Genomic DNA, 5,901 nt, shown 5'->3' with positions numbered 1-5,901 from the left:
CTCCATTGTAACTGTGTGACAGTTCAGTCTCTCTCTGTGCCCAGACTGGCTTCTGTCACCACTCATAAGTATTGCTCCTGACTGAGCACACTCCCCAGCAGACATGTGCCAACAGTTTGGAGTCAGATTCTGTTTCCAGGGTATAGACTGAAGATAGTGATATATTCTAAGTCCTTTCTGTGACTAAGTGCATCTGGCTATGACAACAAAATACAGACAACTAATTTGCTAAAGTTTATATATTTCCATTAATGGAAAAAAAAACAACAACCTCAAAGCCTGTTAAAGAACTGCTAGAGGAGAGACGTTCCAAGATGTGTTTACTTACTTTTTACAAATGTGAAAACAATTAAATTCATGATAAATATGTGAATACAACTTCATTTTAAAAGAGGTAAACAATGTAGAATAAACAGGGAAACTTGAAAGTCCCCTTCATCTGAGTCTTCCTCCAATCAACTCCTTCCTCAGAGATAACCACTGTTAGACTGTATCATTCTAGATAAACCTTTTGCTATTCATTTGCACACATATAAATATATACAAACATATTTTTAATATAAGTGAGATCAAGTTGCTTAAGACATTTGCTTATTAAAGTCTTCGATCTTTTTTAAAAAATCACTAAACATAGATCTACCTACCTACACAGCTTTTAAACAGCTGTATAGTATTCCATAGCGTGGATATACCATTTAACCTTTTCTTGGGGTGAGACTTCTAGTGCTCACCTACAGACAGTTCTTCTTTCCTTGGACACATAAGAGAAATTCTACTTTTTGTTGTATTGCAGCTATTTGGAGCCACATGACTAGCTCTGGCCAGTGAGTTGAGAGAAGAAGGGACTTGTATCACTTTTGGGTTCCAGTATTTCATTGCAGGTGTAAGACCTTCTAGCCCTCTATTCCCTGCCACAGTAAAGAAGGCCTCCTATTGAGATGATAAAGCCACAAGATCAAGAGAACCTGGATTGCTGAATCTTGGCATGAATAGACATTGCCCTAGGACTTGTCTAGATTCAGAGAAGACCTGGTAGAAAGTAAGAACTTACCCTTTGCTTTGTTAAGCCACTGATTTTTAAACTATAGCATAATCTAGTATATTCTGATGAATGCATCCCCTATTGGACATTCAAGTTGTTCCCAATTTTTCACTATTAAGTAGAACGCTGTAATGAACATCTTTTATATACATCTCTGAGTACACAGTGAGTGTTTTTATAGAATAGATACCCAGAAGAGGAACTAAATGGTATTCACATTTACTTTTGAGAGAAACATCAAATTGTCCTCCATGGTCTTTATCAAATTACTTATCTGTCAGTGGCATCTCCTCCCTTATTGAATTTTCCCCCATAATTTAATAAAATAATATTTTGTTACTGTTTTAATTTACAGTTTCCTGATTGCTAGAGATTAAACAACTTTTCATATTCTCCTTCGTCATTTGTATTCCATATCTTTCAATTTACCTTTATCTTCGAAGTTAAATCAAATTTTAAAAGATTTCTGAATATTTTGAGGAAAAGTTTGGATTCTTTGTAATCAAAGGTATCTTTCTTCCTTGACTTCCCAAAGATATCCCTGTGGTCATTTATTCTTTCACAAATATTCATTCAGTTTTTCTTTACAAGTATTTATTGAATAGCTGCTATGTGCTAAGCACTGATGATACATTTATCATGGGAATGTGATATTGAACAAGTCTATTTTGGGGCTGGGGGCGGTCTCTGGCCTTACTAATGGGAAGTGAAGCAGCAGAGGGACCCTGTGATCTTTATGGAATGGAAGCACTAGAAAGGCGGTGTATGAATGAGGCGTCCCTCCTTCCTTTGAGGTTTAGCAGTAGCAAAGTTTTCTGAGCTCCAGAGCAAGTTCCTGGAGTTATGCACTAATAGGTTATCAGAATCCTCATTATACAGCTAAAGAACTGAGGTCCACAGAAGGAAAAAGTGTTTTGCCCAAGGTCTCCTGACTCTTTTTTTTCTTTCTTTCTTTCTGTTTTTTGTTTTGTTTTGTTTTGTTTTTTAGAGACAGGGTCTCTCTCTGCCACGAGGCTGGAGTGCCATGGTGCAATCTCGGCTCACTGTAACATCCACCTCCAGGTTGAAGCTATTCTCATGCCTCATCCTCCCAAGCAGCCGAGATTACAGGCATGCACCACCAAGCCCAGCTAGTTTTTGTATTTTTAGTACAGACGAGATTTCACCATGTTGGCCAGGCTGGTCTTGAACTCCTGACCTCAAACAATCTGTCCACCTTGGCCTCCCAAAGCTCTGAGATTGCAGAAATGAGCCACCACGCCTGGCCACCTGACTCTTAATCTAATGGTCTGCCCACTCTCTCAAATTGCCTGCCTGGCAGGCCTTTGCAGCTGTACCAACTTCCAGGTACAGAGCAAGGAAAGGTGAGTACCTGTCCTGGGAGGTATCAAAGAAACATTTGCTAACTTCAACAGGCTTACAGTCTAGCTACTGCAAATTTCTTTCTAAAATACTATTTGTGTCATTTGGTTTAAAGCTTATTTTCCAAGAGACTAAAGGAAAATCAACTTATATTAGACCTCCATGGAACTTATCTAAAGTTTGACTTTTTCATTAGGGTGATTGTTTTCAAGTTGACGCTTCTCTAATAGGAAACTGTCACTACATTAATTAAAGCGAGGTATGCTTCCCAATATTGACTACTAATCATTTCACTTGCTTTTTTGGAAATCAAAAATTCCAATGACTATTAGGAAACTTTCTGCTGTACCAATCTGCAGTCTTTCCTTGCAGAAGCATTTAAATGAATATTAGAGAAAAGTCAGACTGAGTATATTAGGCTCATCAGCCATATTCTTTAAGCCTCAGTTTTCTCTAACATAAACTGAGATAACAATACAATCTCATAAGGTTGTTGGGAGGATCAAAAATAATAAAACACGTGAGAAGCTATGCATGTGATCAATACATGTTAGCTGTTATCACTATCAATGTTCTTTTCAATGCCATGTCCTATTCCTTATTTATCAACAACCTGGACACCTGAGCAGCCATAGCTGAGCGAGCAGAACCATAACCCGTGGCCATCTGCCTATGTTTGAATATTCTAAAAACCAACGAACCCTGAAGATCAAACAAGGTATCAGTCCTTGTGTATGAATCATGGAAATCATGCATGGTGTTCCATGCCCTATAAAAGCACACACCTATACCTTCAGCTGTTACCATTTACCGAGACCCCATTCTGAGCTTTGGGGGTCTCCCACCTCCCCTTTCTGCCTGCTCTCCATCTCTCTTTGCTTCTCATTTATTTTAAACTCCGAATTCTCTTTCTACTTAGGCTGGCTCACCTTGTCCTACTTGGAGAAGCACAGATTCACAAAGCTAACCTTTTCTTAAAGTCCTTGTGTAGAAACATAAACATCCCCACTTGTGTACAGGCTGTCAGGAAAGGAGGAATGGGAGGCTTGTGGGATGGGGGTCAGGAGACCTAGATTTTATTACTCACTCGCTCGGGGTCTCATTTTGACTTTAATTTCTTGGGACCTCACTTCTCTCCTCTAGAAATGGGGCAGACAGGGTTAGCAAAGAATACCTGTCTCTGGTCGGCCTCATAAGGCTGTCGAAAGAATGAATGAGATTATGTCAAGAAGGCCATTCGCGTTCCTCAGATAAGGGCACTCTCTAAATGCAGGGCATGATTATGTGTCACTCCCAGGAAGAGGGAGAGCCAGGTTGCCTCTCAGGCACTCTCCACCTGTCACTGTAATTGCAGAGACACTTTAATAATGGAGGCAGAGCACTTGCTGGTCGGAAGGTTCAGGTCACAGGTGCAGGATTCTGTTTGAGGACCTGTACAAGATTTCCTAACAGCTTGAGGGCAGGGAGTGAAGCTGAATCCAGAAATCGTTTCCTCAGCTTTAAGGACTCCCTCTTCCCACCCCCCACACCCACAGAGGTGGAGCCCCTGAGCAGACAGGCACTCCGTGAATGCTCTTTTGTGGAACTGGATGAAAGTGGGTATCAACAGAATTCTCTTCATTTACAGACTCAGCTTCCCTTAGAAGTGCAGTGGCCTTGCTTTTGCCTGTTAAAATGTTTACTGACACCAGCGGCAATTATGGCTTAAGGGGTATTCCCTAATGTATTGGGAAGCATGAGGAGTGGTGGGGGCGGTGCTGGGTCCTCTTCATCTATGCTTTTTTTTTGCTGTCACAGCCACACTCTATGCTGAGCCTCACTCCAGGATGATACAAGGAGTGGGGATTATATGGTGGGCCCAGCAGACGGACCTTGCTGGAAGACAGACTTGCTAAGAGTTGAAGCAGGAGGGGAGTGGACATCATTAGAATAAGACATTTCACACAAGGAAGAGCAGCCAAAACACAGTCAGGTCAGCCAGCAGGGTCCCAGAGGAGTTGCTTGGAAGAGGGTCCTAAGGCCAAGCATCAGAGAAGGGATCCCTGGGGTGAAGATTCCAGGAAGATATACGCATCACCTGGTCCGCAGCCTCTCCAGCCTTTCCTTCCTAACACTGGAGTTATTTGACCTGCAGCCCGAGGGCCTCCCACATCAAAATCCTCATATCTTTGACACTAAATAGAATTGGATTTAGTTCCGCACTCTGCTTCTTGGATAAATATCCACATTCTCGAAGCCTCAGTATCTTCATCTGTGGAATGGGGCTGATAATATCTGCCCTGCAGAGTTGCCGGGAGGAGGCTGTCTGTCTGTGGTAAGTGAGCTCTCCATAACTGAGGATTCAAGAAGTGGTAGGAGGATCGGAACAGGAGTTTTTAGAACTAGTCATGTACAGAAGATCGCTGCATTCTCTGAGGAAGACGCGGTCGTAGCTGTTGCAGATTGTTGGTCCGCGTGCTCCTGCTCCTGACTCACCGCTGTTCGCTCTTGGGGAGGAACAAGTCAGTCAGGAAGCTGCGCAGCAGCCGTGGCTTTTAAGGATACCGGAGGAAAAACACCCGTGGAGCTGGAGGTGGCAATTCACCGAATTCAAATCACTCTAACGAACCGCAACGTAAAATCCCTGGAGAAGGTGTGTGCTGACTTGATCAGAGGAGCAAAGAAAAAGAATCTCAAAGTGAAAGGACCAGTTCGGACGCCTACCAAGACTTTGAGAATCACAAGAAAAACACCTTGTGGTGAAGGTTCTAAGACATGGGATCGTTTCCAGATGAGAATCCACAGGCGACTCATTGACTTGCATAGTCCTTCTGAGATTGTTTAGCAGATTACTTCCATCAGTACTGAGCCAGGAGTTGAGGTGGAAGTCACCATTGCAGATGCTTAAGTCAGCTATTTAAATAAATTGATTACCAGTTGTTAAAAAAAAAAAAAGATCGCTGTATTATTTGAGGTGTCTGAGGGCTGCAGAAAGGTGTCGTTTTATCTCTGATCCCTGCCCCCAGCTGATGTTGACAATGTGGGCCATGTGCCTGCTGACCTGCTGGCATCTTGTTTTTACATTTACTGAGCTTCACCTGGCTGTCATTCATTCACTCCATGCAGAGGTAGCTTAAATTCCAGTGGGAGGAGACAGCAAATAAACAAAGCTAACACGTGTAATGCATGGCATGTTGGATGTTTACAAGCTCTCTAAGGTGAAGGTGTTGGGGGAGATAAAGCAGACCATTGTCAGGTGGTTGTAGTTTAAACACAATGGCCTGGTGAGGACTGAGAAGGAGGTCTTTGGATAGACAGCAGTCCAGGAATAACTTCTTTGATATTTACCTGCCCAGCTCCACAACTGTATACTGTCCGGTAGACCTTTAACTTTGCCCAAGAGCCTGGCCTTGGACCCCAGACAGACGCTGAGTCCACAGTATCATGCAGAAGCCGATAAAGGGAGACTGGAAACCACCCAGAAGGGACAGTCGTCTTTGACAGATCTTTGGTAGGTG

General features: G+C 42.7%; 1 pseudogene; it reads left to right on the top strand.

Moving 5' to 3' along the window:
• The first annotated feature begins 2,326 nt into the window (after positions 1-2,326).
• On the top strand, positions 2,327-5,291 carry LOC105709227 (small ribosomal subunit protein uS10-like; annotated as a pseudogene).
• Positions 5,292-5,901: the final 610 nt, after the last annotated feature.

Source organism: Aotus nancymaae, unplaced genomic scaffold (assembly GCF_030222135.1).
Source record: "Aotus nancymaae isolate 86718 unplaced genomic scaffold, 86718_ANA_hifiasm-v0.15.2.pri h1tg000006l, whole genome shotgun sequence".
Lineage (NCBI taxonomy): Eukaryota > Metazoa > Chordata > Mammalia > Primates > Aotidae > Aotus > Aotus nancymaae.
Note: the sequence above shows the minus strand (reverse complement) of the source record. Positions and strands in the feature narration are given on the sequence as shown.